The following is a 25026-nucleotide window of genomic DNA, read 5'->3' on the forward strand; positions in this document are numbered from 1 at the left end:
AACTTGTAACCATTCTGGATGTGATTTTTATTTTCTGTAAAGCCATTTTCCAAATTTTAAGCTCCTCATAATAGTGTGATCCTCAGAATGACGAACTTGGCTTCTGTTATTGTCAGTAAGCCTTCATCACCTCCAGCTTCCAACATCCCAAGCTGGAACCAGGGATAAAAGAAATATTCCATGGGCCACTGGGTCCTTGGGAAGCCACTGTGGTCTCTTCCTTTAATGACTACAGAAGTCCCAGGAAAATTCCAGACCCTCAGTAAATAAATGAATGGGTGGAAGTATAAAGAAAATGAATGACGATGGAAAATCATTAATCATATAGAAGTAATCAGTGATGACCCAGTGGAGAGCAAGCGTGAGGGTGAACCTACACTCCCAGTCACATGGAGTACACAAGCTGCTGTGTGTCAGATCAGAGACACTCCTGTGTTTCTACTCCCGTGTCCTCAGGACCTCAAGCACTGCCTAGAAAGAACGAGGGCTCAATGTGCTAAAATACCAAATGAAAATGTGACAAGCGTTTGACACTTCAGGGAAGAAATATTAACAAACAACCTACCCTAATTCACAAAATGCTATTTTCCAAGATATGCTGAATGCTCGGGACAGGTCTTTAACAAAAACCTGAACTTTTTTTATTTTTCGGTACCAGGGATCGAACTCAGACCTTGCGCTTCTAAGGCAGGTGTAGTGCCACTGAGCTAAATGCCCGGCCCAAAACCTGAACTTTTAAAAAGTTGTTGTTAAAAATCTTAGGAGGAAGATCTACAAGTAGAGCAACACCTTTTTATCTTTGCTCCCCCAATTTTATTGAAATATAATTGACAAATAAAAATTGTATATTTTACGGTATACAGCATGATATTTTAATCTATGTGAACACTGTGAAATGATTACCACAGTCTAGGTGATTAATGTATCTGTTACTGCACATGGTTATACTCTTCTTTGTTGCAGTGAAAATGTTTGCAATCTACTCTCTTAGCAAATTGCAAGTATATGATACAGTATTATTAATTATAGTCACCATGCTGTACATTAGATCTCCAGAGCTTGCTTATCCTAAATAACAGAAATTTTGAGCACTTTTTGACCAATATCTCCCAGTTTCCTCACCCCTCAACCACCATTCTACTCCTTGGCTTTCTAAGTTTGACGTTTCTAGATTCCATGCGTAAGTGAGATTATGCAGTATTTGTCTTTCTGTGCCTAGCTTATCAGACATAACATAATGTCTTCCAGGTACATCTATGGTGTTTCCTTTTTATCTCCTCCTTGCCCCCCATATGGTACTAAGGACTAGACTCAGAGGCTTCACTATGAGCCACACCTCCAGCCCTCTTTTATTTTTGTTTTTGAGACAGAGTCTAAGTTGCACAAGTTGGGGTCGAATTTGTAATCCTCCTGCCCCAGTCTCCCAGAATGCTAGGATTACTGGTGTACACCACCATGCCCATCTAGGAGGTCCTTCTTTATTAAAGCTGGATAGTATTCCATTGTGTAGATATACCACATTTTCTTTATTTATTCATCCTTCAGTGAATATTTTCTTGGCTATGGTGAATAGTACTGCAAGCATGAAAGTATAGATATCTCTTCAGGATACTGATTTCACATCCTTTGGATTTATTCCTGCTCTGGGATTTATAGTCACCAGTTAATATCCAATCCACCCCACATTTCACTGAGCAAGTTCCCTGACCCTACAACAAATTGCTCAAAACCTTTGAGATCCACTTTTGGTAATTTCTATGAAGAATCATTCTAGAAGATGCTGATTTCCAACTTCCATGCAATCCTCACAATTCTGTTTTCACTGTTTGCTTTCTAACAAAATAAATTAAGGTGACCACACCACGCTGAAGGAAGAAGGGGAATGTTAAAACTCCTGTGCAATAGAACTTTGTATTAAACTTAAGACTTGGCCTTTGAAAATGTTCAAACTGGGGAAATCTGAAAGTACATGTGCATCTCCCTGCTGGATTCTACATGTCAACATGAGACATTTTTAGCTCCAGGACATTCTGCCGTGCTATGACTAAAGTCTAGCAGTTTCATTGCCCAGGGAAAGTGGGTCTGTACCCTGGTGCGACAGTGACTTTGGAACATGAGGGCAATGGTGGTGACTTTCAAGCAAAACACACAGAGCTTTTCTACCTCCCTCCCCACACCAGCTGGGACAGCCCCGGGAGGCCTCTGGCTGCACCTCCTGGCAGCAACTCCAGACTTTCACATGCAAAGCTCATAGCTGCTGCAGTCAGACTTTGTCATCCCGGTGCTTCTCCCCGTGCAACGTAGATAACCCCTGACATGGAAGCAGGAGGCTGTACGGAGTCAAACGGTACCAGATGACCCATCCCAGTCTGGATGATCAACTCCGAGAGATGCACATCAGCCTGTGTTTCACCAATCCAACCTCACAAACCCAGCTGGTGCCTCTTGCTCTGAGTTTCTCCATTCATTCACATTTCTTTTTTTCTTGCAGTTTTTCCATTGGTTTACTGTTTGTATATATAAGTATCTATAAATATGTATCTTTTTAATTTGATAAAACTTTTTGCATTCAGGTTGATTTACATTTCATCCTCTAAATCTAAGATAGCTTGCTTCATAAACTTGAACTGGTTGCTTTTTTTTTAGAGATATAAAAATAAAGACAGCATTTACTGAATATCTACTACTTCAGACACTTTATAAACATTATCTCTATTACATGAATGAAGAGAATGAAAATAACAGAAGTTAGATAACTCACTCAAAATAGTATACAGCTTGTAAGTGGTGGTATGGGTACAGGAGTAGAGACTCTCTGACAACCAAGCCTGTGATCTTTCCACTGAAACACACTCACTGCCTCATCACAACCTGGCTACACCGGAACCACTGGAAACACGACAAATCTAAGACGCATGGTCACTAAAGATGGATTCCAATAATATTTATAGCAGGGACAATCAGAGACTTTCCCAATCTTTTCCCCCTTTATGCACAAATAAAATTATCTCAATGCTCTAAGAGTCTATTTGAATGATTAGGATCATCCACATTATTAGATTATGTGAAGAGATACTATTATGCAAAATTATTAGACTTGGAGTTAAAAGCATCTCCATTTAACATCTGAGTGAAGATGCACAAGTTGCTTACTATTTAAAAAGTCTTCTTGTAGCTCTGTGATCAGGAGAGAATGATAATGCTCTCCAGTTGCACTATCCAGCCTCCCTGCAGCTCGCTTGAGGCCATGTGACTCCTGAGAGTCCATCAAATACAAAAGTACGTGACTTCAGATCACTCGAGAACAAGGCAGGTGTCTCAGTTACTTTCTCATCGCTGAGACACCATACCTGACACCCACCACTGAAAAGAGGAGAGGTACACTTTGGCTCATGGTTTGTAGACATTTCAGTCCGTAGTGGGCTGGCTCCAAGGCAAAGTGGCATGGCAGAGGGGCCTGGCAGAGGAGAGACAGCTCATGGCAAGGTGGAAAGCAAGAGAGATCAAGGGAGGAGGAGGGAGGGAGACCCTGCCAGGCCACGCCCCCAGTGACCACCTTCTCCCAGCATCACAGTTAGCTGTAAACTCATCATGGACTAATCCACCAATGATCATCACCCGCCATGATCCATCATCTCCCCAAATCCCCACCTATGAGCAAATGAGGTTTTGCGGGGACATCCACATGTAAACCACAACAGTAAGGCAGGCACAAGCCAGTGTGTGTCCTCCACTCTTCTTCAGCTGAAGCCACTGTAGAGGCCAATTGTGGCAGGTGCTCAATTTAGCAGAACTACAAAATTGAGCAGGGAGGCCCAATGACCATGACACTTCTCGTGAATGAGAAGGAAAGCTTTGTCACGTTAAGCCATGAGGTTTCAGAATTTACCTGCTACCCCAGCTAAAGTTAGCTAATCCAAATAGCACAGGGGTGTATTCGCTTCTACTATCCGATGTTCGATTATTGGGAGACTCAAATAAGGCACATCAAAATAAATATTTGTTAACCTTAGCCTTACATGGATTTAAAGCTTATTTTTATTCACATTTGAAAGAAATACAATTTTATTACTTTTAAGCCTTTATAGTGTGATGATTACACAAAAATTACTTAAATTATCTTAACTATTTGCAAAAGAAAGGATGCTTTGACCTGCCTAAAATGCTTTTTTAAGTAAAATAAATGTTTGCTTTCCTTTGAGTATATTATCTTGTTCAAAAAGCTTCCATGGAATAATACAAATACAAACTTTAGCTAAATTCTGACCAAACTAATACAAATATGCATGCACTCCTTTCTGAATTAATTAGACATCTTTGGTGTTTACTCTCTAGAAAATGGCTCTCTTTCTCCTGGCCATGTAAACACCAGAAGAAAAGGCAGTCAAGTACATGAGACTTATACTCACAGGACGAAAGACTCCCATCCACATTAACATGAGAAAGTGCCTGGCTTTCAATCCCATTATTTACCTAGCTTGGAACAATCCCAATTCACTCACTAGCTACTAGAAAAGCAAGAATTCTGGGCCGGGGCGAGGGCAGTGAACACTGGCATGGCCCCTTCCTTTCTGTCCCCATATTCCTGTAAACTTAAATTTTGAGTTATGAATAGGACTAGAGTTAGAGACTGTGTTAGTCAGCTTCTTGTGTCTTTGACAAAATACCTGAGGTAATTGACTTATAAGAAAGAAAGGTTTATTTTGGCTCCAGTTTCAGACGTTTCAGTCCATGGTTTGCTTCCCATCTACTGGGCCTGGGGCCTGTGATGAGAGAGCACAAATCAGGGTAGGAGTAGATGGCGGAGCAAGCTGTTCTCCTCACACCAGCCAAGAATGAAGAGAGGCAGAGGAGGGCCTGGGTGCCCACACTCCCCAGGGCACATCCCTTATGACCTAAAGCCTCCCTTGCCCCCTACAGGTCCCGCCACTCCCAGTGTGCCAGACACATGGGCCTTTGAAGGGCAGTTACCCGCACTTCAGCAGAGACTAAGCCTGTGATGATCTAAACCAACATACAAGAAAGGTGACACTGGGCCAGGGATTTAGCTCAGCAGCACTGTACCTGCCTTGCAAGCACAAGGTCCAGAGTTCAATCCCTGGTACAAAAAAAAAAAGAAAAAGAAAGGTGCTACTGAGAATTACAGAAGAGGCTTGTCGGGTATTTGTGTGTTGAGAGAGAAAATTTTAAAAGAGTGAATATAAAATACACAAAATTATGTACTGTTACAGCTTGTGTCTAGATGTCCCCCCAAAGCCTCATGTGGTCTTAGGTGGGGCTTTTTCAAAGGTGGCTGTGTCTAGAGTGTGTGACTAATTCTCTGTGCAATGCTAGGCCCGAGGGCACTAGGATTAAGGGTGTGAGTGCTACCTGCCCTAAATAGTCTGGATAAAAGAGACAGAAAGGACCAGGGTTTAGCTCAGTGGCACCACACCTTCCTCACAAGTGCAAGTAACTGAGCTCGATCCCTAGTATCAAAAAAAGGGGTGGGGGACAGAAAGATGCTGTTAAGGTCCCCATGTTGCTTTTGCTATGGTGTGGGTACCATGAACTGTTCACCTCAGCAACGCCCCCTGCTGTCTGTCCACCATGAGCTGTTTTCTCTCTCCCACCCTGCCTTGGAGCCGGCGATTATGGACTGAAATCTCTATGAACAGTGAGCCAGATAAACCCTTCCCCTCTAACCTTGGGTGTCAGGTATTTTGTCTCAGCAACAAGAGAAAAGTAACTAAGACAGGGACCAAATATTCCTTTTGAAGCTTTTCCTCTTTAAGGTTTTTTCCCCTTCATTCAGAAGAGGCATGAGGATTCCAGTCTTGGACAATGAACCCTACTATCAGACATGAAATTTGCTTTTTTCCCATAGTTTAGTTATTGATTAATACAACAGGGCACAAAAACCAGGGACACATGGAGCAGGCTGTGCTGCTATTAATGCCACTGTGGTTTGTACCCTTCCTCCAAAACTGCTCATGGGAAAGTCTGATCCCCAAAGTCCTGTTAACACTATTGAGAGGATGAAAACTTAATCTGACCAGGAGGTTTAGAGGTAGAGCTTTTAGATGATTAAATCTGATTAGGCCATTAGAGTGAAGCCCCCATGACTGAATCAGTTGCCTTTACAAGGAGAAAGACACACACACAGAGCTCCCATCAGTCGTGATGCAGCCAAAGGAGCCCTCACAAGAGCCCGCACTATGCTGTGTGGACTTCCAGCCATTCTGCTTCTCGGTATCTTTCCAAATGTATTGAGGTTATCACATTACAGTGACACATGCATATCTATGCTTATTGCAGCATAATTCACAGCAGCTAAATTATAGAAGTTGTCTATATACTCATCAAAGAGAGGGGTGGATAAAGAAAATGTGGTATTTTTATACAATGGAGTACTGCACAGCCATAAATAAGATTAAATATAATGACTTATTTGTAGAAAAATGGTTGGATCTTGAAACCATAATTCTGAGTGAACTAAATCAGATACAGGAGGCTAAAATATTGCACAGTTCCTCTTACATGGAAACCCAAAATATAATAGATTAACACTAAAATAAGAAAGATATAGCAGAGAAAAGACTTTGTGGAGGAAGGGAAGACTTTGTGGAGATAGGAAGGGAATCTGGGGAAGGTGGGTAGATGGCAGGATGGGGGGGAGGGAGAATAGAATGATCGAGATGTGATATGTAATTCACTAAGATAATTATTATGTCTTGCAAACATACTAAAAATAAAAAATTTTAAAACTGAGCTAATAGGGCCAGGGATTTAGCTCGGTGGTGCTGCCACCTGCCTCACAAGCACAAGGTCCCAAGTTCAATCCCCAGTACCAAAAATAATAATAATAATAAAACTGAGCTAATAAACCTCTTTTCTTTATAAAGCAGTCTGATTCTGGTGTTTTGTTATAGTAATGAAAAGCTGAGTAATACAATCATGCATCCACCAACACCCAGAAAAGCAAATGGTATACTTGCTTTCAATAACGAAAGGGAAGCCACACTCTGGAGAGGCCGCTCTTCCTCGCGGTAAGGAGGTCGTCCTCGGGCACTGTGGACCACGCCTCAAGGAGCACAGAGTTGACAGGAAGGAAAGAAAGCGAAGGTCACCTAGGAAGCCATGTTTTCTCTCAGGAAGAATATCTGAATGAAGAGCAAAAAAGTCCTCTGCTTCTCAGCACATTTTGCAATTTTAAAAGGCTTCTGTGAGCCCGCCAGAAAGTGCCAGAAAACGATTCAGAGCTTCAAGGATTTTCTAAAGCATTGGCGAAGAAACATTCCATTGTCACAACACAGACAGCTCCGTCGGGAAGGTCTTTACAAAGCGGGAGTCAAGGCAGTTAAAAGCTGATCCGCACAAGGGGTTCCATTTTGTTCTAAGTTGCAAGCCAGGGCGCCCTTCCCCTGCCCTGCGGCCTGTGCCTGTGCCTGACCAGAGACCACCTTCCCTGGCTGTGGCCAGCCGGGGAGGAGGCAGCGGCGGGGCTGGAGGCCAGGCCCCCACAGGTGCAGAAGGAAGGCTCCACCGTGGCTCCCGGGAGGCCCCGAGTCAGGGTCACGTCTAAGAGGCCACGTGCTGGGGGCCCAGCGCAGCTCCCTCGCGTCCACATACAGGTGCTGCCCCTCCCCGCTACTAAAGGATGCCTCTGGACACATCTTACTAGAAAATGCAGGCACAGTGTCTCCAGGTGGAGTTTTTAATGACTGCATGTGAGGACCTGGTGAGCGTTCCCTCAGCTAACCAGGAGGGGGGCTGCTCTCTGCAGCTCTCAGCACCCCGTCCCTGAGGAATCCTGCTAGTTTCACTGCTGCCTCCTTCAGACCCTTGTGCTGCCACCCAGCTCCGAGCCTGAAGCGATGAGGAAGCGCAAGCCTGCTGTGCCCGAGCCTCCCCTCACCAGGAGGTGCGAGGTCTCCGAGGGCTCTAAACCGCCCACTCCCGGCCCCTGGTCGGCAGCCCCGCGCCACCCGGGCCTCGATGTCTGAGCCACGGTGGTGTGGCTAGGTGCTGGGTCCCAGCCCTCTGCTGTCCTTTGCCATCAGCTACCGCTGCCCTAGCAGCCTAGCAGCAGAGACGACAAGCCGGCTCCCTCCTGCAGGAGACCTCTCCCCAGCCAGCCTCTGTGCTGACAGGATTCCCACAGGATTCCCAGGAGACCTCTGGGCCCGGGAAAGCAGAAAAACCAGGGGAAACGTCACAGAAAACCAGGGTTTGCAATGCTGTGAGGGAGGAGTGTCAGCCAGCTGGAGGTAAAATGGGTGTGTCAGTGAGGGTGCTTCCTGATTGGCACATGGGACAGCAGACTGAGGGGAGACACCTGCCCCGGATGTGGGTGGGACCACCCGATAGGCTAGGGGCCCAAATGGGATGAAAAGGGAAGAAGGAGGAAGGCTGCCAGTCCAGGCTCTCTCGACGTTTTTCTGCTTCTCAGCTGGCATGAGGTGAGCAGCTTTTCTTGGCCACATCATTCCGCCATGCTGTGCTGCCTCCCCACAGGCCTAAAAGCAATGGAGCCAGCTGACCATGGACTGAAACCTCTGAAACCGTGAGCCAAATATGCCTTTTCCTTAAATTGATTGATCTCAGGTATTTAGTCACAGCAAGAAAGTTAACACACACAGGAAGTACATAAACACATCATTATCAAGTGTTATGTGTGGTGCGTAATTATATGTGCGACAGTTTTATGTGACCTGCAGAGCAGTAGGTTTGTTTGCACCCATTTCACTATTTTTTTTGCAACCCCGTCTCCTCCCTTCCTTCCCTTTTTGCAAAAGATCTATCTCCCTATTTCCTATTATCTATCTTGTATTTTGCTCTTTATTTATATGTTGGGTTTCTTATATAATAGAAACTATGTGATATTTAAGCTTGTGTGTCTGATTTATTTTACTTAACATTATGGTCTCAAGGTGATCCATTTTCCTACAAATGACCCAGTTTTATCCCTCTTTAGGGCACAGTACTACTCCATTGTGTATACATACCACATATTCTTTGTGAATTCGTTTGTTGATAGACATATAGGCCACTTCCAAAATAATGAATGGTGCTGCTAGATGCAATTATCATTATAATACGATATCTTTAACGCTTTGGGAATGGTACAAGGGGGGTGGGAATAGCTTGGTCAGATGGGATTTCTAGCTTTAGTTTTTGAGGAATCTCCATTCTGATTTCCATATGGTTGTGCTAATTTCCATTCCCACCAACATCGTAGAAGGGCTCCTTTTTCCCACGGCCTCTCCAGCATCTGTTGTTATCTGACTTCTTAGTGATGCCATTCTCTCTGGAGTGAGATGGATGTCGTGTTGCTTTACTTTGTACATCTCAAACAACCTTAAGAAAGTCTTGGTATGGTCCCGAGACCCAGAGAGGCTGAATCACTTGTCCAAGATCACAGGAAGCACCAGAGCCAGAATTTGAGCCCCTTGGGGGGCTCTTGACTCTTCTAACCCCCTGTTGAAGCAGGTGTTACCCTTATGTCACAGTCCAGGAAGCCAGTTCAGTAAGATTGGATATAATCTGTCCCTCAGAAAAGTGTTATTAATCTATCAGTTGTCAGAAGTTACAGAACACCGAATAAGGGCCGGGGATTTAGCTCAGTGGTTTCGCCGCCTGCTGCGCAAGTGCAAGGACTGGAGTACGATCCCCGGTACCAAAAAAAAACACTGAATAAAAGAATAGTCTAATTTGTATGCATGTGTGTGCATGCACGTGTGTGTATATGTGTGTGTGTGTGTGTGTGTTCTCTTTGGTAGGACAAACAGTGGATGGATGCTCATTGACAACATGCAAACCCCACACGTGCATGCTCTGGAGCTGACCCCTCCTCTTTCCACTGCCCGTGTTGCGCTTCTGCCCCGTCCTGGCCATTCTGTGGGGCTGGCTTGGCCGATTTCCCTCACAGGAAGCTATGCCCAACTGTGGGTGCCCTTGGGAGCCACCCCTAAGCCCACACCGAAGACCATTCTCTGTCGTGGCGAATACCCTTTGCCAACCTGACCAGCAGGTCTTCGAGAAGAGTGACTCAAATGTTTCCTCACCCTCTGCTCCCTTGCATCTACCAGGTACACACAGTGCAGGGGCCACAGACCGGGCTGGGGACCAGACCAGGGGCTACAGACTTCGGGTGGGCTTGGAGGCTGCACAGATGTCAAATTCAGTCAGTTGAGGATCCGATAACAGGGAACAAAGAACATCCCTAGCCCCATGAAGTTATAACAATTCCAATAAAGGAAAATAAACAAGAAAAATCAAGGAGTTCATGTATCTCATGAGTGAAGAGGAGGGGAGTAGGGAGAACAGTAAATAGGATAGGAAGAGGAGGGATGCAGCATGGGGGCTGAGGCTTTTCCATAAGGCAGTCAACAAGGGCCTTTCCCCAAGACTGAGGGGAGCTCTACAGGAAGTAAGGGCCTCCACTGGGAATAGACTTGGCCCCTAGAAAACACTGTGACAGCACTCTCTCCTTCTTGGGAGAATGCATCACATAGAGAAGTCGGTGGATGCAAGACTCCAAGGGAGGAGTTTGCTTGGCATCTTTAGGAAATTACCATTACTGGGACTGAGTGAGGGAGGATGCAGTAAAGGCAAGGGTGTGTTAAGAGATAATGGATTCAGAGCATAGAATCCAGCAGACTCTCCAACCCAGTAGGAGGCAGAGAAGCTCTGACTTATACTCTGAGTGAGAGGCAGGACTCATAGGGAGATCTAAGGCAAGCAGTTACAGAGACAACAAAGTGTGTCAGGTTGCAGCTGCAATCAGCCTTGAGAGAGAGGGTGGAGGACTGGACAAGAGTGGTAATGGTGGTACACGGGGTTTGAAGTGCTCAGACTCTAGTCATATCTCTAAAATAGTTCAGCTGGATTTTCTGATAGATTAGATAACAGCTGCATGAGAGGATGGGAAGATTCAAAGATAACTTCAATGTTTTTGGTTTGTTTTGTTTGTCTTTTGAGTGGGCAGCTGGAAAGATAGAGTTGTCATGTAGGAGATGCAGAAGTTATAGCAAGAATTTGGCTTTAGGGTAATTTGGTTTTAGGTAATGGAAAAAAGCAGTTTCATTTGGGATATATTAAGTTGATGCTGACTATTAGGCTTCAAGTAGAGCTACTGGGTGGGCAGTTGGATGCACACCTAATGTACAAGGAGAGATGAACTGAGCTGATACTGGGTTGTGAGCAGTGCGTGGCATTAATATGCATAGAGAGAATACACAGAGAAGTGGAAATGTTCAAAGACTATGCCCTGGCACACCCACCCCAGTATGCAGAGATCAGAAAATGAGGTGGAAGAAAAAGGAAGAAGAGAGGAAGCTGGAGACAGTATAGAGAACGCGTGGGGCTTTCCTGTACAGAAAAGGAACAGGGGAGCAGCTGAAGAGGAAAGAGGGTTACAGGAGAGGTTGGGTGATCTCAGATGAGGGAAGTAATGGGATGTTTACAGAGTTACTTCCTTTGGTGAGGGCCCATCCTAGTGACTTCATTTGATGACCTCAGCGAAGATCCTCTCCCCAAATAAAGGCACATTCATGATATGTGGAGAGGGGACTTCAACTTGTGAATGGAGCAGGAGGGTGTCACACAATTCAGCCCACAGGGGAAGGAAAGCCGAGACATAAGATCAGAGGCAGGAGAGGAATCTTTTAAGATGTTGTATCAACGGAGCTGGTCCTGGTAGGGCTGGAGGATTTCTTTTTCTTAAGTGCACCTCCACACTGCTTATTTGCTGACCATGTGTTAGTCTGTTTGTTACTGTAAGGAAATCCTTGAGGCTCCGTAACTTATGAAGAAAAAAAGCTTTTTTGGCTCACAGTTCTTCTGGTCCGAGGGCTCCTACTGGGTGACAGCCTCCTTGCTGGCAGAGCTCCAAGGCGGTTCTGGGCATCCTGCAGTAGAAGACAGGGAGTGTGCATGTGTACGCCCACCCACCAGTCTCTCTCTTCTTATCACCCCCCATGTTCAGTCAGGCTTCACCTGACCACCACTCAAAGGCCCCCAGCTCCATGGTCAGATTCTTTCTACCCTCTCTATACTTCATAATGAGGAATAAATTTGAACATCTGAGTCCTTCGGGGACACACGCAACCCACGTCCAGACCATAGTAAACTAGCCTACTTTCTACCAGCTGAAGCCTCAGGAAAATCTCTGCAGATGACCCTGGATACTTTTTGACCCATTGGTAGAAAGGAAAACCAGCTGCACGGTGATGTGGGAGGGGCAGAGAGGTCAAATAGATGCCAGATGGCCAAGGACGTGCTGACAAAGCATCAGAAAACTAGACTGTCCTTTCCTGCCTCCTCCTCCTCCTCCTTTCTGCACCAGATACACCACCAGCATTGCTGCAGTTAGTTCAACAAATAGTTGTTGAGTTCTACACTGCATCAGGCCCGTTTCTCACTCTAGGGAAAAAGTTGCTGAAATACGAAGATGTGGCCTCTACCTATGGAAGAAGCATAATCTAAAAGGAGGGGAAGAAGACCAAAGTGAAGCAACAGAAATCACAAAAGCATACAGCAGGAGAAGCTACCCAACACAGGCACAACATAGTGTGAGGAGAATGAAAGAAATGGAGCGACCAAAGCTGGTAAGAATGGAAATGCAGAAGGGCTTTGTGAATGAGGTGATATTGAGATGGAGCCGAAGAAAATAAAAAGAATTTCAATGGCAGAGGTGGGTGTCTGTGTGTTTCATGGGGCAAGCCCTCAAGGTTAAAATTTGTGGGAAGTGTTTTGTTTGGCGTCAGTCAGAAGGTCCGAAATGCTATGCACCTAATTCAGGAGGTAATCGAGAACATCTGATGGCTTTTAAGCAAGTGGAAGACATAATAAGAAAATGGTCAGGGGAAAGATATTTTGATAAAAACATAAACAGATTGAAACAGGAACACAGGGCCAGTGGGAAGTGTCCTTAAGATGCTAGGGAGGAATGGACGAGGGAATGGACAAAATAAAACCGCCTGCAGAACATTGTAGAAGTTGACTCCACATGGCTTGAAAATGTACTGGCTGCAGGGACAGTAAATGAAGAAGAGTTGAAGATGACATCAAGCTCTTGAACCTGGGAAACTGGGGGATACAGAGCTATTCTCAGATATAGAAAAGTCAAAAGAAGGAGCTGACTTTAGTGGAATGATGATTTCTGTCTTGATCATACTGAATTAAAGGCACATAAAGACATTCAAGTGAATTTCTAGCAGTCGGTTGGATAAAGGGGAGCAGAGGTTGGTGAAGTGGGGAAGTGTAAGCAATCAGAAGTGTGAGCTGTCTTTCACAGAGAAGCTGCTTAACATGGATAAAGCCTAACAACAGAAATTTGGTCAGGAAAGACCTGTGTCAAAAGACATAGAAGAACTGGTAATAAAAATCAAAGGAAAAGTGGAAGGAGAGGAAGCAACTAAAGGAAGGATATTCAATGTCAACAATGCCAAATGCTGGAAAGACCTAGATGGAAATGAGAACAAGGAAGGAGGAAGGGAGAGAGGGAGGTAAGACAGGAGGGAGAGAGAACTTTCTTGTTTACTGGAAAATAATACCTCGCCTTTTAAAGAAGTTATAGAGCTGTGTAGTTACCATGGCAACAAGTACAGACCTAGGAAGATGGTACGTACTAATATAACAACTACAAATGAACACTTCAGAATACAACAAGGAGGCAGATACATCTGTTCTTCTTCTATTCAAAAATGTAGGAAAGGGCAGACATGCTCCAATCATCAGCCAAACCTGGACAGTGTACAACTTAATAAATTAGATAAAGATGTTTGATGTCTCTCTTCTCTAGAAAACTAAAGTGGTCATAAAATGCAGAATACTTTGTCCCAAATGCAATATGGTTTTACAGGCTTAAGACGAGGGGAGAATGGAGTCTGCTTCCTTCTTGTTCTGTTTTGTTTTCAATGACTAAACGGCTAGTGATAGTGCTGGCAGATTCTGCTCTATTTATAGGGGGTGAAGAGGGTAAGGGCTCAGCCATTTTCTTTTGCTTTTTAAGTAAGTCTTATGTCATGTGTTTTGCAGGTGCGTAGTGTGCACTACGTCAGTGTTTGCAGCATGCTGGTGAGAATTCTGACCTCATAGGATGATGTTTTGATGAGTCAGAGGAGACATAGGATTTGACTAACATACACCTGTCTAAACTGGAAAAGTACACTTTGAAGAACATTAGAAAGATAGTCTTGGCATGTGACAATGTTGTGGTATATAAATTAGGGTTACCAGGCCATTGTAAACCATCCAAACGGTTCAGATTCTAAGAAAGAAGAAAAAATTGTGTGAGATTCCTCAGCCCCAGAAATACTGATGTTTAAGCCACATAACTCTTTGTTAGGGAAAAGGGTTTCCTTGTGCATCGTGGGTTTAGCCCCCATTCCTGGTCTCTATCCACCAGGTGCCAGTCGTACCTGAAACCACAGTAAGAGAGTTGTCAAATGCAAAGTGGAGTCACATATGGTAAATGGAGTCAGCGAAGATGGTGAAGGGAGAGTTCTTTCGCATGATTTGCCTACTAACAGAGCTATCACAGGAAAATTTTCCAAACCACAGCTTACCACAGTGGTTCCCGAAGACAGCTAGCAACACAAAGAAGCTAGTCGCTTACACAAGAACACTCACCTAATCAGTCTCGAAAACCCAATTCAATGAAAGAGCCGCTCAGACTTCAGGGCTAGTTTTTAGTAATTGCAACAGCCCCATCAAAGCTTACCAGCTCTCAGGGCTGGGGATTTAGCTCAGTGGTTCCACTGCCTGCCTCGCAAGCACAAGGACCTGAGTTTGATCCCCAGTACAAAAAAAAGAAGCAGAGCTCATCAGCTCTCAGTAATGCCAAAAGTACCAGTGAGGTTTCTTTTGAAACACCTTATGCAGCTTTCTCTGTCCCAATAAAACCAACTTTCTTTCCTTTCCTCTCGGGCATACAAGAGACAACACCAGCACGTGCATGTCTTTGTTTGCATGGAGATCCATCTCTATATTTTTTTGTTTCATTATTCTTTTAGCAATAATGGGGATTGAACCCAGGGCCTTGATACTAAGCTACATCCTCAACCATTTTCTAATTTTTTTAGTTGGAAATAGGGTCTCACGTAGTCACTAAGTTGCTTATGCTGGGCTCAAACTTTCAATCCTTGCATTCCAGAATTCTAGGGCACACAACCACACTTGGCTTTTTTGTTGTGGTGGTAGGGGTAGTTTTGAGGTGTTTCTTTGTTTGCTTGTTTATTTGTTTGACTTTTGCACCAATCATGACAATCAAAAATGCCTCTGGATATAGTTAAATATCCCCTGAAGGGCAAGTTTGACCCTGACCGAACCAGTGAAATATAGAAGTAAGCCCCAAGATAATCACTTAAAATTTTCATTTTGTCTAAGATATTTTGAAAAAATAGTTCTTTTTTAATAAGAGATTTTCATAAACTAAAAAATCCAAATTTCTCAATACTTGTCAGGCTAGAAAAAATCTTGCTATGTCTATTCACCAAATAGAGGCAAAAATCCTGGCAGGTTTCCTGTTCCCAATATAAAAAGGTTTACAAAAATTTAATTAAAAAACAAGATCCAGACACTATTAATCTTTGAACCCTGCTCCTCTCCCCATTAACTGGATATCTATGATCAAAAGAACCCAAACTCCACATTTAGGATTTCAACAGTGGGGCCAGAGTTATAGGACAAATAGTATAAAGATGAATCATACTAGGTTTACTTAAGGCTAAAGAAGTTCCTGAATAAACCACCTTGTGCAATTGTTCACAGTTTGTAGAGGTTTCAGTTCATAGTCATCTGGCACCAAGCCAGGGTGGCATGTCACAGGGGCAGTATAGAGGAGAAACAGTTCATGGCGTGGCAGGGCAGACAGAAGGCAGCACAGCAGTGAAGCAGCAGCAGCTTCTTTTTGTCCCTTTATATTTTATCAGGCCACCCACACCCAGGGTGAGACACCCATAGTTCTAGTATCACACTCTAAATTCCAGCATCACATCCTTAATCCAGGCCCCCACACTCTAATCCAGCCACCTTCAAAACTTTCCCACATGACCACATGAGGATTTGGGGAGACATCTCTCCTTGTGGAAATATCGCCCCACTTCCATTAGCCTCCAGGCAACTGTCTCCTTGAGACCAACACCATGCCTTCAAGTAAGTTGCAAAGTTTTGAAGGAGAGATATTTAAAATTGATGTATAAATTTCTAATCTGTGACTATCAAGGCCATGTTGAAGATTTGGGAATGGATAATGGAGAAGATGGCCTGGTTCCTCTTTGGATGCCTTCCCTACCTCTATTTTGCCAGTTTGACACAAGTGACTCCATTTTGAATCCAACATTTTTCAGTTCTACTGGCATCAGATGGATAGAAGCTAGGGCTGCTGTTAAATGTCTTACAATGCACAAAACATCCCTTTTTCCCAGTTTTAATGCAGCGATATTTTCAAAGGTCACCCAGTGGTACACCCACCAGAAGAGTGACCATCCCAAACAAAAAATATTAGGTATGGTAAGAATTCTTGAGACTCTGTGTTCATTTTTATTACATTCAAATTGCCCTAAGCTATGAGAGGCACTATATTGTTTCAGAGAAGGCAACAAATACCTCTCCCTGGAAGATTTGGGTCACCTAGCTTCTTCTATCATAACACAGAGAAAATAATACCTCTTCTTCCATTATGACAAGAACATGAGTTTTTCACTCCAGGAAAAAGGAAAATTTAGTGTAGAAAGAGGGAAATCCCAAAACTCTGGTCTGAGAAATTGTAGGGAAAAAAGACGTATAGTAGGTATAAAATTCTGCACCCCAAACTTTATTTTTTTATTTTTTGGTACTGGGGATCGAACTCAGGAAGGACCTTGTGCTTGCAAGACAGGCATGGTGCCACTGAGCTAAATCCCCAGCCCCCAAACTTTATTTATATTGGTATTTGTTGTATGTATAGTAATTTAATAAGCAGCTGAATTTTTGAAAATAAGGGGAGAAAGAACATGTACTTCATAACCCAACTTTGCACATGAGTCAGCACCTAGAAAAGTTTGTTGTTTAAAGAATAACTCTCTCAAACCAGAAAAAAACTAGAAGACTCAACTACACTCTTTCTTCTTAAGATGATTCTTTGGCAAGTTTTGCCATTATCATTGGAAATACCTAGAATACAGCTCTATCCCAACTGTATCACCACAGAATCACTTTGCCATAATTTTGGACAAAACTATCTGCTGTTCCTTTCAAAGCAACAATAAAATGAAATGAAAACCAATTGCTACTCAGATTCATTGGAAATAGACCAGCAGATTGGACAAAAACTGGATTGGTAACAATAAAACACAGCCAAGCTAATAAAAGCAAACACCAAGCGCTCTGCTACATAGCGCAGGACAAACTCAGCTTTATTTTCTCGTGAAAAGATGCCACTCGTGCTTTAAAACAGGGTCTTAGCACAGAGCCAGCTCGCTGTTGAACCTGAAAATAAAGAAACTGAAATCTCTGAGCTGCCTTACTCTGTGGAGTGGAAGTCAGAGGCCTTGCCTTCAAGGGTTTTTCCAGAAGTGTAGGAAAACTTACAATTACAACAAGACATTACTCTTTCTACATTTTTATACTCTTCCCCTGCCTGGCCAGATGTCCCACAGCTTTGAAAACATCCTGCCACTTTTTTTTATATAGTACTATGTATTTTTATTGAGATCTTTCAGTGTACTCGATTTAGTTTAGAACTCTTGGGTTTTCATTGTTCGGGTTGGAACTTTCCTTTTATGAGGTGTTAGGGCAGAAGAAGGGGTGTGTTATGTTTTTATTTTGCTTCTATTTTAATTGCCACACACTCTCCTAACCCTTCCCCTAGTGCTGACCCCTCCAGAAAGATGATAATCTCACTTCCTGCATCTGCAGAGAAATTCTTAGGTCAAGAAGATTCATCATGTTTATACAGTTATTTTAGCCTTTCTCTCTTCCTACTAATGACACTAAAACTCACAATGAGTCAAAACATGATGTGAGTTGTTTTCAAATATGCTTGGAATAGACATATGGTTTCAGTTCTGTTCTAGAAGAGTTTGTTCCGGAGAATTGCAGCTTTCTGATCCTCCTTATTTGTTGGCATTTTATTATCTCTGGGAAGTCTACCAGAGGAAGCTTTTTACTGAGCATAACCTTAAAAAATAAAGTTAACTTGAAAGCAAATGACCTAAATCCTATATGTGAAAGATTAAAATCTTCCTCATAAGGCTATGAATAACACAAAAGGACAAACACAAAATACAATAAAAAGTATTCTCAAAGCCACATGGTTCTATATCCAAATGGTGATCTACTTTCTTTTCTGGTTCTGAAGCTGGAGGAAAAGACCAATTTAATTCTGTGATCCCTCCTCTACCCTTGTGGTTGGATTTGAACTGTGTAACATGCAAGATGTCTCAAAGGAGAGCAGAACAGTAGTTTTCTTTATCCTTGGAACACCTGTTAAGAGGTTATAGGGGGTTTTATATTTAGCAAGTACAACTCCAGTCTTCTCTCTTAGGGAAAAAGAAAAAAAAAGAGCCTCATTAAACTATATAGTTTGCCAAAGTTTCATTGCTCGAAAGTCAATGGAACTTTCAACCCTTAGGCATTCTGCAAATTGTGCTTTCAACCTTTCCAGGAGCCTTCTTGTAAATTCTGAGCCTAAATATATTCCCCATCATTTGCTAGGCTAAAGTGGTTTCTGATTTAATATCTACTTAACCACAATAGTGGTTAAAGAAGTTATTTTTTAATGAGCCAGCACATTATACACATAGTTTCATACAATTTTATATATATATTCATCTCCTAAGTGTAACTGAGAGGTTAGCATAAAAAAAACTGCTCAGAAAAGTCAACAGGTAACCAGAACTTTTAAAATAGAATAAAAATTCTACACATTTAGCAATGGGAAACATCCACTCAGTGCAGCAGATTGAGCTGACATAGAGAATACTGTCACTCCAAAGATACACAAATGCTGAATAAAAAAAGCAAATAACAAAAATAATAATAATAAGCTGAGAGTGAAAACAAGAGAAATTTGCAGGTACCACAAAAGGTGAGACTAAAATTCAAAGAAATGAACTGAGGGCAAGACTCAAAGAGTACCTGCCTCATGTAACAGCCCAAGAGGTTCAGATCTGATCTACTACAAGAGGAATCAAGAGGTATGAACTCAGGACCTTGAAACCTAGAAGTGGGCTTGAGTTGAGCCTTCTGAAAAAAACAAGGAATATCAAGGGCCACCCCATATTCAAGATGGGAACAAGAGCACTTTGTCCACAGGCCTGGGTGAGTTGCATGACTCTTACCTTCTCCCTAGACTGTCTTAGCCATTATGTGTGGGTCTGCAAAGCCTTAGCCTTGGCTCCTGCTCAGGTGAGTGGTTTGATTTCTACTCCAAGTGGTACAGAAATCTAAGAGTGACACATTAACATTCAAAAATGGCCTAAAATATTGAAATGTGCAAACCACACTATGGGAATAACTCAATGGTCCAGGGTGTCAAGGGCTCTTAAAACAACCTCAGATATAGATGAACTAAGAATAAAAATAATCAACCATGAGAAGAAACAAACCACCAAACAGTGAAAGAATTGGTATCTCCAGAATTAGAAAAAGCAGATTATCTTTGTTTCCTGTTGCTTAACAAAATGCTTGAGACTCGGTAATTAACAGAGAATAGAGGTTTATGTAGCTCTCAGTTCATTGGAAGCCTGTGAGCACGGTGCTAGCATCTGGTGAGGGCTTCTTCCTCCATGGTAATGTAGCAGAGGGGCATCCCCAGAAAAGTCCAAGCAAGCTGCTAACTAGTCTCTCTAACCAGTCTTTGCTAAGTACTCTTCTTATAAAGCCACTAATGCCATCAAAGGGGCTTCACCTTCATGCCTTTATCTAATCCTAATTACCTCCCAAAGGCCTCACCTCCTAGTCCCATTAGCAAATGCATTTGGGCATTCAGTTTTCAACACATAAAAATTTGAGGAGGACACACTTGAATAGTAACATAGAAGTATTGGAAAACAACTTGTCAATAATTTGTTTACAATAATGAAAAAGATAGAGGAAAAGAAACCACAGGGTGTCACATTATCACAAAGTCTTGTAATTTTGCACATTCTTTTGTTCACCAAATCATAGAAGAGAAAGATGAGCAAAATCATGCAGTTTTGAGGAATGTATATCAATGGGTACTTGAGAAAGGCTCATTTGCCTGGTGTGAATAAGCAGTTTGTTTTCAGATCCTGTAATGCTCTCTTCAGAAAATGCTGTTAGTTCACTGGAGTGGCATTAGGAGTTGTGCCGTTAAACGGTCTTTTTCTCAGGCAGCAGATCCTGCACTGATGAAAGTAGAAAGACAATACAATCTTCCTGGACTCCTTGGCAGTAATTTCCTCATCTCCTTGTTTCTGGTAATCTTTAAAGTAGAGAGAAATGCCCTGAGAAGCAGGATTGCCATTCCTAAACAAGTCATCTGCCCTAGTGAAATGCTGTAGGAAACTGCTATGGACTGAGTGGCTTAACACAGAGAGATTCATTTCCCAGTTCCAGAGCCTGGGAAGTATGAGATCAAGATGTCAGCCGACTTGGCTCTTAGTGAGGCATTTCTAACCATTAACTTCTTGCTGGGACCTCTCCAAGGGAGGTGGTGGGGTGGACACTCTCCAGTCTATTTTCATAAGGGCACTGATCCCATTATGGTGCCCCACTTTCATGACCTCATCTAAAATTAATTACCTCCCAAAGGTGCCACCTCCTAATGCCATCATCTTGGGGATTTATGCTTCAACATGGGGATTGTAGAGAATCACAGACATTCAGTCATAGCATCATCCGATAAGCCTGGCAGGCTCCTAGCCAAATACATGCCTGATCTTGGGCAAGTTATCATCGCCTTATTCATTTGTAACCTAGGAAAAATATCATTCTTCATAAAATGGTCCTTATAAGATTAAATGATAAAATAATTTCAACAGATGCTGGTTTCTTGCCTTTCAATCAATAATCTTGAATTACATTGGCTTGGTTCATCCATGAATCATAAACTACTTTTCATTTTTAAAATAGTCAAAAATATATGATAAGAGTGGTTGACTTTATATAATCTCTTTGAACTACCTCAGACCTCACTCATTTACCACCTATTCTTAGAACTTCCAAAACTTCCTTAGGTACACCACATCAACTACTTCTAGAATAAAAATTGAATGCTTTCAGAGGACAATTGTTTTTATTTCTTGTGAACAAAATATAAATATGTAATAGAGGATTAAATATAAATAGAGAGAGGATTGAATTGTTTATCTTATAAAGTAACTTACACAACAAAAGGTTCTGTCTCTGTCATTATGAATCTAAATAACTTCTTGAATACAGAGGAGAATCTAGTGTAGAATGATTAGCCAAGAATGAAACTTCTGTGAAGTAATTAAGAAAAATTAAATATTCAAAATAATAGGCAATGTTCATTAACTAGTATAGTATTATATCATAAAGACAAATTTCCATTTAAGAAAAAAGTCTTGCAACAAGATGAAGTCTAATAATCACTATGAACTGTATTTAAGAATAATTAGGAGTCAAGAACCATACATAGTCAGTTGAATTGCATTGTGCTTCAGGTAATTGTGCTTCAGGTTTCAACTTAAATAGTTCTGGAAAATCAGCAGAACCCTGTACTTAACAAAACAGATAAAGAAAATAATGGCATTAACATTAGAAGAAATTATTATGGGGGACTGCCTTGTTGATTATGCCCAAGGCAAGCTGTGAGCAGTGCAGGCTGTAAAGAGCCCCACAACTGGCTTGTTTCGAGAAGTGAGTCCAGCCGAAGCCTATGTACCAAGATTACAGTGCCTCTTACCCAAATTCCATTCCCAGAGTTGAAATCTTCTTTACTAAAAAGACAAGGTTAATTATTAACCACAACCTGTATTTTGTCTGTTCTGTTCCTAGTTCAAGAATGCTTTGACTCTTCCTTTACAAGTCTTGCCTGCATCAGAAATATATTCATAGCAAGTCCACATAGTCCCTCCATGAAGCCCCTTTACCTCAACTAACTATGATGTCACCAATAAATATCGGCAGCTCTGGGTGTTCAGGGCCTTTGCATGTTCAGCTTTGCTTCCCCAAGCATTATTTTAACTCTGTCTCTAAGTCTTTCTTTTAACTTTGTACCATAGCACTGAGCAGGAGATCATAACCTGCTGTGGGGGTCTCTGATAAACATTTCATAAATGTTTATTTCATAAACATTTTCAGTATTAGTCTCCTAGGAGGTAGAATGTGTCATATATTTACCATGTCCTGAATCATCATTCATAGCACCTGCTGTCCAAAAGAATAACGTATCTATCCAAATTGTCAGAGAATTCAATTTAATTTCAGTTATTACACTTGTTACATATTGTCATGCTACTTCAATAGACCCGAAATTATTTCTTTGAAACTTACAGACAAAAATAACAGAAAATTCCATATTCTTCCATGACACTAAGATAATCAAAGAATTTATTGAATACATAGTTGGCAAGAAAAAACAAGGCCTAAAAGCTCTGCCCAAAAATTCTGAGCAGGCAATCCAGAACCATTAAAATAATCAAAACTACTCACAAAATGTCTCTATCAATAAGTCTGAAATGGTCAGGCTTCACCATCTTGAATCAATTGCCTTGGGGTGGAGAAACAGCTATCTTTTCAGGTCATTTTGTGATGAAGTGAGACAAGAAGAAAGGTAGAACCAATTCCTGAAATGGACAGAGATGAGAAAGGGGAAAGAAGATAAAGAAAGTGGACTATCTTATGCCATAAATGAAGTGAATAAGGCTAGAAGTTATATTATGGCCTATTTATGAGCTCTCCAAACCATGGCAGACCAAGAACTTTCCCTACACTTACACACTGGGTTTCTGTAACACAAGACAAAGGTGAGCATATTATTACTCTGAAGAATCCCCTTAGAATATACAGTCCCTGAAGTCAGCAGCTGCTATTGCATGGATCCACGGATGGATGGATGGATGGAATGAGCTGCTTTTTACTGAACTACCCCTCTGATTTGGACATTTCTCTCATTCCTTTTTAAGTTAGCACCAGCTATGTGAAAAGGCACTCAGACTTTAGTCCTTGATTTGGAAAGGTGCTGTAGAAGGTTGCCTCCCTCAGGATGAATGTGGGGAAAGTTACACTCTGTGTATGTGCACCATATGGATATAAAGTTCGATGCTTATCCCAGGGGAAGTCCAAGTCAATCTCTAAAGTATGAATTGTTACAACTTTCATAAATTTTACTTTTTCTACTTTAAAATTTTAAGTATAAATTCAAGAATGGTAGTACAGGATTGTAATCTGAGCATTCTGGTGCAAGCCCAGCCTGGGCAATCTAGTAACTTAGTGAGACTCTCTCAAAAATGAAAAGTTAAAGGAGTTGGAGATATAGCTCAGTGTGCACCTGGGTCTTTCCTCAGAACTACAAAAAAAATTAAATATAATCTTTGTGGGCAATCATGGACCTTTCTGTTCTCCTTTGATAATTAAAAAAAAAGATAGATGGAAAAATAAAATTTTTTGATACTGGGGATCGAACTTGGGTCCTTGCGCCTGCACAGCAGGTGGCGAAAACTCTGAGCTGAATCCCCGGCCCTAGATGGAAAGTTTTGAAAGGGCAATACTTTAGTGTATATGGTCATGTATATGGCCAATTTGAAACTATTCAAATGATCGTTTATTTCACTCCTTTATTTTATTAATATGGTGAATTCCATTTATTGGTTTCCAAATATTTACCTTGCATTTCTTTTTTTTTTTTCTTTATTAAGTTCTTTTATTGGTACATTGTAGGTATACAACACAATTATATTTCTCATTGGGAATTGTACCTTTACATAATGCATCTTGGTTCTTTCTTTTTTTTTTTTCTGGGTGGTACCAATCTGTGTTTACTAAATAACTAATGGCCAGGACATGGTGAATGATTCGACATCAAGGAAGCCACAGGTGTATCCCCCTTTTCAGTGAAAAACCACCCTCCCAAAAAAGTAAGGAGAAAAGGCACAGTATATACACGTGACACAAGGGCTGGCTGCCCTCTTGGGCAGGGTGCATACATTATAGTGACAGGAAGAGGCGAGAGACTGAGAATGGGTAGGGTCCAAGCAGACCAAGGCTCCTCTGCTGAGTACACCCCTAATCCCTGCTGGGGCTATCGCCCACCAGCTTCCCCCAGCAGCTCCACAGGGTGAGAAGTCCCCCTCGGGAGCCCCAGGGGAAGGCACCAGGGAGGCAATGAGCCAGGGGATCCAGAAAACGGGGATCAGTTCTGGGACCCCATCAAGGTGAGGGACCTTGTTCCTGGTGCCCAGCCCGAAGAGGCATATCACTGGGGAGGGGCTGGGGCTGGTCCCTGGCTCATTTTCAGGACAAGAATTAGAAGCAAAATTAGACTATGGAGGTAGGAGTTAGGATGGGGGCAGGAGGGAACCGAAAAACTGTGCTGAAGACCCCTGATCCCCAGGCCCAATAGGTGGCTTCATCCCTCCCAGCCCCTGGGCCTAACCTGAGCTTGGGCTGATGTCCCAGGGTGTGGAGGAGTGGGAAGAACAGGACAATTAAATAAGATTATTAAAAAATAATGCCAACATTATTTTCCCATCCCCAGGCCTGCCCCTGCTTCCCAGGTGCCTCCCAGGGCTGGGTCCCTTCCTTCCCCCGGCTGTCCCATGGAATGAAGAGAAAACAATGGACTGGCTTAGTCAGGCACAGGGGAGGGAACGCAGATCTGCAGAGAGGAATAAGGATGCCACAGTAACTTCACCCTGTGTCACAGCAGACCCAAGCACACAGATATAAAAACATTCATATAAAAGGGGGGCATGCCAGGCACCATCCCAAGGGTGCAGGGCTCTCAGATGCCCAGAGACCTAGCCCCCCAGAGAGAAAGCCTCATTAAAAAATGAGGAAGCAGAGAGGGGAGATGTGCAGTCTCCAAGGGCTGGAGGCAGGGGCTTGGCAGGGGTTCTCAGGGAGGGAACC

The 25026-nt window shown here is 42.5% G+C and overlaps 1 long non-coding RNA gene across 1 annotated transcript in view; it reads right to left on the reverse strand.

The window, feature by feature from the left end:
* Window positions 1–284: 284 nt before the first annotated feature.
* The window catches only part of LOC110346587 (uncharacterized), a 95105-nt gene continuing 70363 nt past the window's right edge, over window positions 285–25026 (reverse strand). Inside the window, exon 4 of the long non-coding RNA XR_015449064.1 lies at window positions 285–11891. This is a non-coding gene — a long non-coding RNA (uncharacterized LOC110346587). The remainder of the gene's footprint in view (window positions 11892–25026) is intronic.

The sequence above is a fragment of the Heterocephalus glaber genome, unplaced genomic scaffold (assembly GCF_053883595.1).
Source record: "Heterocephalus glaber isolate CG9 unplaced genomic scaffold, H.glaber_assembly_v1.0 deba00000613, whole genome shotgun sequence".
In the NCBI taxonomy this organism is placed as follows: domain Eukaryota; kingdom Metazoa; phylum Chordata; class Mammalia; order Rodentia; family Bathyergidae; genus Heterocephalus; species Heterocephalus glaber.